The following is an 11,655-nucleotide window of genomic DNA, read 5'->3' as shown; positions in this document are numbered from 1 at the left end:
AGTAGGCTTCAGCTTTTTTCTAGCTCTCCAGCTAGTATTTATGAAGATTTATTAACTTGTACCTGGTTTTTTGCCGGACCTTCAATGGCATTTCAACAATGGAAAGTTTGGGACCAAAATCTATTTATTTTAAAAAAAGGTTCTGTGGTATAAAATGACACCTTTTATTTTATGTACCATTTCATGTAATCCTGCCTGGTAAAGAACTCAAGCCTTGCCTTAAGATGTAGACCACGAATTTAAAATTGTTTTTTAGCTGTGAAGATGTGTTAACAGGGTTTGTGACTAACAAAGCAGTCGCAATTCTGTTCGAGGCTGGGAGGCAATGCTAACACCACGTGGCGATGCTGGGCAAAACTGACGGCCAATGTGGTAGCAATGCTAACGCTGTGGTGGCAATGTTGAGATGACATGCCATTGGTACAGACTTTCACACACCCTTTAATGCAAGAATGTTAGCACACCATTTCCAGGTCTTGAGACAGAGACAGTTCTTGCACATGTGAGTTTCAGCATTCACAAAATTAGAACACTCCATGAAAGCAAAAATTATAAGTAAAATGTAGTTAATAGAAAATTGAATGTGATGTAAAAGTGCCATAGTAAGTCTCTGACGTCAACTGTGAATTGTTTTTTTCCATGCAGAATTCTTTGAGCGGTTGGATGTTTCAGCTTCATTGTTTGAACAGGTGTTCTCACATTTAACACTGTCTGGTACAAAAGAACCTTTCCTCCTTGCACACGTCCTATGAAAATCGAAATTCTCTTTTTAATGGTAGGTGTATTTTCTTTGACATCAACTGAGGCCAAAGCTAACTGTAGGTGCCGTGATGACATTTTAGGATTACTGGAGACTTCTATCTTTCTTTCTTGCAGCCTGTTCTTGGGCTGAACTTAATAAGATTGCCTGACCTGGATTCATATGCATTTACAACCTTCTTTCTAAAGGCCCCAGTAAGCTCTTTTATTAATGAGATGTAACAACATTTGCATATTGCATTTAGAGCTTTTGAGTGCATTGCATTCAAATTTACATTTGAAGTGTATTGTTTGTCCTCTTATGAGCTGATTATGCAGTGAATTAACTTAATGTTGTCAATGTTAAGGCGTAGCTGAGAGCTGGAGGGTTTTCCTTACCAGGAACTGCTTCAATGGGAGAAAACAGCAGCAACACCTAGAGATCCTTATGGGAATAGATCTGGCCTTTTTACAGGAATCATAAAAAAAGAACAACCAATAGAAAGCAGTTTGCTCTACGTCCACTTGAAGAACTGGAAGTCTGTACCATTTTAAACCCGTTACGAAAGCCTTGCAGAGGGGAGAGAGCCACAAAGCAGAGAGTGGACTGTGTGTGATGTTTGTATGCGATGCACATGGGGGAAGAGACCAGCCGTTAGCCGCAGGAGTGCTGTGGAGGTTCAGCATTGGGAAAAAGATAAACTGTGATCCCATGCTTAACCTTGATTGCTCTATCCAACCGTGCTGAACTGTACATTATTTTCACAAGAAAGAAAGTGAGGATGACACCTGGGCAGCAGGTGTTGGGTATACTAACAAGGCGATGCTCCCCTTATCACAACAGTGATTGGTCTGTCTGCTGGTTGGTTCTTTTGTTGTCAGTCATGCCAGAGGGTGCTTCCCATAGTGAGTTACCAAACAAGTGTTAAAAGAGAACAATACATTTAATTAAGCTCTACCAATTCTTTCAAGAATCGACGGCATGACATCCATAATGAGTGTGTGTAAACTTTAAGCACGACTGTATGTTTGATCTAACACAAGCTGTATTTGTGTCTAGGTTACTCTATGTTCTGTTATATTCTGTGAAACCTGTTTTAATATGATGACTAACAATGAATAACTGTTACAGAGCAATTGTTAAAATAATGGGATTAATTAGGCTTCCTTTTCTTGACTTGGCCGCTGACTGCTTACCTGATTATATAGGATTAAACATGCTCACAGTTTTGTAAAATGTATATATGATTTATATTATTTACAGTGAATTTCAGAGTTATCACTACAGATGTTAATTTTGTCCCATTTCAACAAGAGGTAAGGAAGCTTATTTTTGGTGGTCATTAAAATCTTTGCAGAAAGGAAAAAATGATTATTTTGTTTATTTCAATGCCTTTTAAAAAAAAAAAACTAAGCCAAATGACACACAATAATCAATTCTACTGTCTTTTTCTCTACAGTACAGCATGCTGGCACTTGCGGTGAGCTGGAAACACACTTTATTATACATTTCATGACATCTATTGATTAATAATCTCTGTAAACATTTTCAGCGCTTTCTTTATACTGTCACTGCAGCGAGTTAACACTTGGCATTCTATGGAAAAAACAAACAGGATAATAATGGTAACAGGATCGGGCAGTGGACAAATGTGTCCTCAACAGGCCTGATACTGCAGCTTTCTCACCAGCTGAACGCGGAGGCTCCTGAGGACCAGTACAAACTGGAGGCTAAAACTGGGGATAGGTTGATCACACATTACTTTAAGGTGTATGTAAGTATGGTAAGTGTCAGTAGTAATATATTACTATTTCTGCTGATGATAAAGTATCCAGTTAATTTACTACAGTAACAAGTTTTTGCATTTAGTTCTGCCCAGGTTTGAGATTACAGTGAAAGCTCCAAAAGAACAGAGTGTTGGTGTGGAAGAGCTGGAGATAGAGGCTTGTGGAAAGTTAGTGATGGTTTCAATACATTTTAAATTGGAACAAGACTCTTTGGACAGATGAAAGTTGATTTGAATTATAAAGAGGAAAAGGAAGACCTTTTGATGTGAAGCATACAGCATCATCTACCAGAGACACCTGGTGTCTATTAATGTGACTGCTGAAAGAAGGTGCAGGATTCATTCAATTTACAGTATAGATGATTCATAACTCTAAATATATCACAAAAGCAAACCAAGAGCTTCTTAAAGCAAATAAGTTGAATGTCCTTAAATGAACAAATTGAAATGAAAATTGAATTTCTTTCTGTTGAGCACGAGGTCTGTCTTCAGTATTTGAAACTGAAGGCAGAAAGACTCATAAACAAGCAACAACTGGCTGCAGTAAATGCCTCGGAAATCATTCAACTTCCAGCAGTAATTGGTTTGATTGCAAAGGGTTAAAATAAAAATGTATAATTATGTTAGTTTGTCTAATTTTAAGCCTGTGAAATTGAGGGACTATTAAAATAATGTCTGTAATTTCTAAAAGATTAACTCAATATTTTAAATAAATTTTAGTTTAAAGTGCTCATGTCCATTTCATTCAAAGTGCAAGTTTTTTTTTTTTGTTCTAGGTACACGTATGGATAGCCAGTACCTGGTAAAGCGTTGTTACAAGTGTGTCGGAAATTTGTACAGCATTTTATTCCTAGTGTCCAAATGATTACACCATGCCTGGTTGAAAATATAGAGGTGTTTATTTCTAGAATACTATAATAGAGGACAGTCGATTTTCTAATTAAATTTGTTCTCACCAAGTGTATGCTTTTGTTATTTTGTAGATGAGTGAGAATGGATGTGCATCCCATATATTCAACATGTCTCTTCTGAATATTCAACATGTCTTTTCAATTCTGAATTTCAACAAAGTTTTAGAGATTCTCTTGACATTCATGTTATAATGATGGAGGAAGGGACAGGTCAAGTCAATTACAGATCTCTCCTCAACATCTTCTGTAGAAAAAACAAACTGGAGAGCTAAATGAACTTGTACCAGACTGACTAACTATTAAATGAGTAAGAAATTGATTTATTAATAATGGATTTATTGTTATTAAACAAGTAACATGTTTGTTGTTAACTTTCTTTAGGTATTTCCATGGTAAAATCTGAAACTACAGCTATTACTTATGAAGTTGGTAAAGTTGAGCTTCTTGATTTACCAAAAAACTTTGAACGGGACACAGTTATAGAAGGAAAAGTAAGTCTTTCACATTCTGCCTTGTGTAATTTCTCATGTTTTTATGTGGTGAGATTTGAGTTGTCTGACATTTTTCATTACATCTTCTATCACTGATAAACAGATCAAAGTTACAACCTATGGTGGAAAGCCAATTCCAAACAAGGAAGTTTATCTATTAAAAGGTCAAATTTGGCCTCCAACACTACTTCTTCATCTTACTACGGATGAAAATGGATTGGCCAGATTTGCAGTTAATGCACCTGCTGACCCTGAAACTGAGATTTCATTGCTGGTATGGTATGACACAAATGTTTTGCTAATTAAAAAAAAATGTCTCAGTCTTTTTCTGAAACAAGTTCTTGTTTCACTGTCATCTAGGCAAGTGCCTATCCAAACAACCAATACCATGGATACAAAAAACCTTTCTTCAGAAACTCCAACCTGCTACACCTTACAGTCCAGTGTACAGTGAAGTATCTATAGAGGGCTTAGAGGAACCACTAAAGTGTGATTCTGAAGTTTCCATAAACATTAAGTACTATATTATTGAAGAGACCACTGAGAATTACAGCACTGATCTTATTTACACAGTGAGTTCATAATGTAATACTGTAAAGAGAAATAGTGAACTCTTGCATTTCCTTTATTCTGACGGCCCTTAATGAATTACAGTTGTCACAGTTGTTACAATTTTTTTGTGACCCTTTGCTTCAGGTTTTATCCAAAGGAGTCATAGTCCATCATGGCTATGAGAAAGTTGAAGTAAAAGACTCCACAAGACTTGTAGAGGGAGAAGTCTCATTTAAACTGCATGTTGGTACTGAGATGGCTCCTGTAGTGCAGGTTCTGGTGTACGGTGTACTGCCCAGTGAGAACATCATTGCTGCTAGCAAGAATTTCAATGTGGAAAAATGTTTTAGAAACAAGGTAAAGCAGCACATTTATTATTGCTCTTTTCTTATGATTACTGTGAAAAAGCTAAATCAGTATCAACATGTTTTCATTATGATCTTCAGGTGTCGCTGCAGTTCCCTCCCACTGAAGCTGTTCCTGGTGAGGAAAACACTCTCCAGCTCTCAGCTCTGCCTGGTTCACTGTGTGCTCTCAGTGCTGTGGATCAGAGCGTGTTCATCATGGAGGAAGGAAAATCTCTAGATACTGACACAGTGAAGTTCAGAGACAGTATAGATTTATCTCATATATCATCTTGACTTAGTATAATAGGCTGTGTCTCAGCAGAGAATTTGGGAACATAGCTGTGGTAGTAGCCCGTCATCCCGTTTACAGAGGGGGCGTGGTCAGCGGTGGAGCAAAGTTTTAAGCTAAAGAACCATGCAGATCAGATTACATCAGATATTGTAAATACATTGGCTTATTAATTGCATCTGGAATAAGCACTAATACAGTGACATTTCTTTCATAAGCATGTTAAGTTGAATGTCGATATGGTACCAACAAATGACAAATGATTATTTTTTGCAGATGATATCTAAGAATATAATGAATTCAATTTCTTTAGGTCTTCAATTTGTTGCCAGTGACATCAGTATCAGGTTATACCAATGAAGTTGAAGATGGGCAGGAATGTTTGCATGTTAGATCACGACGAAATCCACATGGTGATCATGCTTACGATACCATAAAGGTAACTAAAAAAACCTATTATTTGTCATTAGTTTAATATGGATACACAAAAGTAAATAAACATAATATGTTTAAGACTAAGTCATATTGGCACTGTCATGCAAAAACATTGTATCTCTAAAATAGAGGAGGAAAAAGATTTACATAATGTTTTGACTTTTGACTTTTCATCACCACATAGAATGTGGGGATCAAGATGGTGACTAATCTGGCTATTAGAGAACCTCAATGTTTGATCTACAGAGGCATACAGTATCATCGCGGCTATGGTAGTTTTGGCTGTACAGCCATTCATTTCTGCTTGATATTTGAAATTATTTAAAACAGCTACTTTGTAAGATATACTATTAGATAGGTATTCTTTAAGAAATGGCATGGTCCCTCAAGTATCATTTGGAATAGGAATTGGAGGTGCAGAGAGAGCCTCTCAACCTCTTGAAACAGTTCGCAAATTCTTCCCAGAAACCTGGATATGGCAGCTTGCTTAAGTGGGGTTAGTGAATCAACAGCTTTATTGCATTTTGTGTGTGTGTGTGTGTGTGTGTGTGTTTGTGTATGTTTTGTATTTTGTGTGTTTGAATAACTTACATAAAATATTAGGTTATACTAACCTACATACTTAATCTCATATAAAATCCCTAATATAAAATAAAGACATGAGTAAACACAACAGTTTTCAAAAAATCATTTAATTTACTGAAGATAAAACCAATATCACCCATGAGAAAAAGTAATTGCAGGTGATACACATTTGCTTTTCACTTAAATTAGTAATATCTACTGGTGGATCCCAGCTGTGCCATCCAATATTGTTACATGACCCTTGGATATTTTTTAAAAAGGAAAAATATAGTCAGCTCCAACACATTTTTTTAACATGTCACAAATATATCTATCTATATTCATTCCAAAACATAATCCACCATGACATGGGGGGCTCAGCTTCCCATGCTCCTACCTCGAACTCTAGCCCAATTGTCCATGGTTATGAGCATGGTCCAGACTAGCAAAGTGAAAACGGACAGCCAGGTCATTTTTGTGAATGTTCACAACTGTTCCAGGTTTAGGTCGGCTGGAGTTTTAGAGCCTTATTAATGACCCTTTCCAGACTGGTAGATTTCAGTGAGTTGTTTTTTTATCATCTGTATTTGAACATCTTTAGAATGTGACATTATGTGCCAGTTTTTAGTCGTTCTAGTCTGCTTCCTGTTACCAGAAAGGTTTGACTTAAGTGATGTTTAGATTGGTTAACTAGTTATTTAACAACTAAGGACAATTACTTTTTTCATAGGGGATGTAGATTCCGAGGAAATCTTAACCTTGAACAAATCTTAATGTAAACATGACAAATACTAATGTTGTCTTGAATTAAAATTACTTGGATGACCTGAAACATTTTAATGTCACAAATATACAAAAATAGAAGAAACTGGAAAAGAAGGAAATCCTTTTTCACAGCACTGTAACTACATTACCTATCAGTTTCACAGCAGTAACAGAACAATAGTGTTTAAGAAGTATTAAAATCAATGAGTGAGCAATAAGATAAGTGCTGCTTTTTCCACACGGATTCCAGATCAGCTCAGGTTCCTGTCACTGTTCCTGACACCATCACCACTTGCGAGATGGACACTTTTTGTTTGTCCTCTGGAGTTCTGGGAGTGGCTCCTCCTGCTCAGCTTTGTGTTTTCCAGCCCTTCTTCCTGGAGCTCTCACTGCCCTACTCCATCATCCGGGGAGAAGAGTTTGAGCTGAAGGCCACTGTCTTCAACTATCTCACCAAGTGCATCATGGTACTGTAAGATCAGTCCTGTCTGTCTTCACCAGTCTCTAATCAGTTAACATCCACAGTAAGCTGATCTCCTGTGTTTCACTGACAGGTTAAAGTGACTCCGCCTCCTTCCTCACACTACACTCTAAAAGCCTCCTCTGATGAGCAGTATTGATGGGTTGCTGAAGATGCCTTATGGCTGTGGAGAACAAAACATTGCTCTGCTCTCCCCCAATATCTACATTCTTCAGTATCTTGAGAACACCCAACAGCTCACCCCAGCCTCAAGAGCGGTGAGAGAACTGAGCTTTATGAAGAATTCCAGGTGACAGTAAGCATATTGAATAGACTCTGAGTCTAAACTAATCCAGCTAAAAAAGGATTTCTCTTTTATGCAGGATATCAGAGACAGTTGAACTACAAGCATTTCAATGGTGCGTACAGCCCATTTGGAGGAGGAGAAGGAAATACATGGTGAGAACATCCTACAGAAAGCCAATAATAATTCGCTTATTTTAGTTTTTTATTTTGAAATATGAATTCACTGCTTGAATTGGGCCATACAGCAGAGGTATATTAGAACCTTATATTCATGTGGAATACTTTCAGTATGGATGTTGGGGGAAATTAATCAGCATGTTCAGTGTGATCTTAGTGCTGCAGTGCAGCTGCGTTTTCTTCTACACCCTAATTCATGTTTTGCTTACAGGATCCAGTTGTAAGTAAAGGGTTATCATGCTTGAAGTCCTCTCTTGGTAACATGACAAACACCTACACCACTGCCCTGCTGGCCTACACATTTAGTCTGGCTGGAGAGAATGAAATTCGAGGGCAGCTTTTAAAGAAACTGGATGGTGATTCCATTTCAGGAGGTATGGATTGATTAACATATCATTATAATTTAATTACATAGTTTGTGAGCAGTGTGACTAACAGAGTTATGATTTTTCCACATCTGTTGTTTTCCTTTCATTATAGATGGTCGTCTTCACTGGTCTCAGTCTGCAGAAGACGACTCTGACTCCTTGGCAGTGGAGATCAGCTCTTACGTGTTGCTAGCTGTTCTCTCTACTGGTGAACTCACTGCTGCTGATTTGGGCTATGCTAACAGGATTGTCATCTGGCTGGTGAGGCAGCAGAATCCTTAAGGAGGCTTCTCCTCCACCCAGGTACTCAAATGTCAAATTAACTCTTTCTTTTGTGGATACACAGAGAAATCAGTGTTGATAATGCTAATCATTAATATTTATGTTTGGATCAGGACACAGTGGTGGCGCTCCAGGCTCTGGCTCTATACTCCACCAAAGTGTACAGCTCAGATGGCTCCAGCACAGTAACTGTGCATTTAGCAGATAAAGAGACTCACAGCTTTGACCTGAACCAGAACAACAAGTTACTGTACCAGGAGAAATCACTACAGCATGTTCCTGGAAAATACAGTGTTTCAGTGGAGGCCTTTGTGCAGGTCAGTGTATCGAATATGCATCTTATTTACAGTGCAATTAGTTTCTGAAATTCTGTCCTTTTATCTTGATAAATTTTTTATATTTTATACATGAGCTGACTTACCAACCCCACCAAAAGAGACCATACTGTAAATCCGTTTGCGGGGGAGGGGAGAGTCAAAACAGGACAGAGCAGGTCTATAAACCCAATGTCCACTTAAGATGTTGAACAGGGCAGAATGCTGCTGTAAGTCATAATTTAAGTATTTGCTGTTTCACTGATTTGATCCCCCCCCCCCCCCCAACTGCAGATAGGCCTTTTCTACATTATACCCACACCTACTGCACCAAGTACACTAAGCGTCATGGCTAAAGCTAAGGGAAATTGCACCATGTTAATTGGACATACTTTGGCTGTTAACTTTTCAGTCAAGTACGAATATATTTGTGATTTAAAAAAGATCATAACTAATATAAGAAATATTGGGGAATATAAGATTGGGACGGTGGTCAATCACACATGCAAAATGTGCCTTGATAGGACCATAAAGTGTCTCTTCATAAAGTGTCAAAAGTAAAGTCCAGTTTGTTAGTAGTCACATTAACTATGCACAGGATGGCCTGATCACTGTATTCCCATGAGGTAAAGCATTTATGAAAAGCATTAATGAAGCTATTTCCCACCACAGAATTCTACAGGGCTCTAATTCTACTGTAGCAAATAACAAAAACTAGATTTGCTGACACAAATGTGCAAATGCACACACAGCTAGTCTAATCCCTATAGAGAAGTATTGCCAATGGAATGGGACTCTCTGGAGCAGATAAACACAACTCCATTGGCAACATGCCTAATGCCACACATTTGCTAGAGAAGCAGTGGAACTTTGTGGGGGGTGGGTTTCTGGGAAGAGTTGGGATAGTGATCATCCAACATCCTGAATTCACCAATGCTCTCATAACTGGATGCAATTAAATCCTCTAAATCCGCAATGCTCTATTGGGTGACTGAGGGAGTTTTTTCTTGCCACTGTCACCACTGGCTTGCTCAAAAGAGGTTTGGACACAGATGTAAAACTGTGTTGTGACAACATTCATGGTGAAAAGCGCTGTAAACATAAATACTGGCACAAAAGGCTTTTTACACTAAGTTTACAATATTTAAGTCAATCTGAGAAACAATCTACAGATAATAACAAATAACTGTACATATTACAGTAAGAACAACCTGCTAAGACATAATAAACACTGATTTAACTGAACTTCACAGTGAGTATTTGTTTTGTCTTCTTTTCCTCTCAGATATGATGGAGCACTAAACAGCACTAATATGGTCTTAGTAGATCTAAAAATCCTCAATAAACTGCCCAAAAAAGAGCAAACCAACACATGTTTACAGTCCAGTGTTCTGTGTTTCTGTTTAACAGCTCCCAAAGAATATTCCTATTAATTATCAGCTACATATTAAACAAGTGCTGCCAGTCAAGAACCTCAAACCAGCTGTGATCAAAGTTTATGATTACTACCAACCAGGTAAGCTTTACCCAGTCTGTGATTCTGACACTATTACTGTAACTGTACTGATTTTATTTACTGACTTTATTTTTTACTGTTTTTGTTTAGGTGACCAGTCTGAAACTGAGTACTCCTCCCCCTGTGTGTAAGGCTTCACATCTGCAGCCTCACAGAACAAGACCAAAAGTTTATTTTCTTGTCCTGATTTTATTAATCTTTAATCAGAGATAACAGAGTAAGACTGGTTTGTGTGGTTGGTGTTGAAATAAATATGAACCTTAAATTATATGTGGATTTAATACTATTTAAAATATTTGATGGACCGCAAGCTTAGGGTTCTTTGAATCAACTGAAATTACCAAGAGTGTCACTGCACAACAATCCCACACACCAAGCAAACATTGAACCTGTGTTTGTTTTGGCTCTCCTGTTAAGTCTGTTAAATATCAGATATCTTTCACTTGCACTTTTGTCCTGTCTAATAATGAACATTCTTCAACATTTAAATCATCCACATATTTAAACTAAAATTAAATTAACAATATTATTTATGAAAGTCTAAGTTTCGTAATCTGAGGTGAGCCCATTATTGAATGAGCTTGTATTTTGAGTTTTTATAGTTTTTGGTTAGATGAGACAAACGTTTGGAGGAGTAAAGATGAGGCATTTAACCCCAAGAACACTTAAGCATGGTGATAGCAACATGCACTGGGCTGCTTTAGAACTAGTACATTGAACAGATAAACATTAAAAGTGGATGCAAATGCCAAACTAAAAATGTAGCTATATGTCTGAGTGTCCATGTGAAAACAGGAGGCCTCAGTTTTTTTTGGCCTTTGCTGAAGCTTCTCTGCTTTTCTGGCTGATTTTGAAAAATTATGAACACAAATTGTGATGCTGCATGGTAGATGACTAAGCTGGATCTCCAGCTAGTACTAAAGCAGGTTTATAACATATGCATACAGTCAAGTAAAGAAATTAGGACACCCCATTGAAACCTTCATCAGGACATTTTCATTATAACAACACAGAGAAATTAAAGTAATATAAATAAACAAATACAACTGAAGAAGTTTATTTAAGTATAATTAACTGAATGCAGTTTTCTTGTAAGGATGAAATACCATATGTCCTAATAGCTTGTATTACCACTTTTGGCTGAAATGTCCTCAATTAGATGTTTCCTGTAACTGTCCACATGCCATGGTGATCCCACTCACTTCAACAAATGGTCAACAACCGATCTGTACCACTAGCCCTTTGAGCTTCAAGTACGGCTCGGCTTTACCCACTGCTTTTTACAATTTTTTAAGATACCATTTCATGTGACCCTACCTGGTAAAGGAGTCACCCATGCCACCCTTTTTTTAT

At 37.5% G+C, this 11,655-nt stretch overlaps 1 pseudogene; it reads left to right on the top strand.

Annotated features, from left to right (window-relative positions):
- Positions 1-1,622: 1,622 nt before the first annotated feature.
- LOC140565738 (alpha-2-macroglobulin-like) lies at positions 1,623-10,470 on the top strand (annotated as a pseudogene).
- The last annotated feature ends 1,185 nt before the right edge of the window (positions 10,471-11,655 follow it).

Source organism: Salminus brasiliensis, chromosome 11 (genome assembly GCF_030463535.1).
Source record: "Salminus brasiliensis chromosome 11, fSalBra1.hap2, whole genome shotgun sequence".
NCBI lineage: Eukaryota > Metazoa > Chordata > Actinopteri > Characiformes > Bryconidae > Salminus > Salminus brasiliensis.
This window is presented reverse-complemented; position numbering and strand designations above follow the sequence as displayed.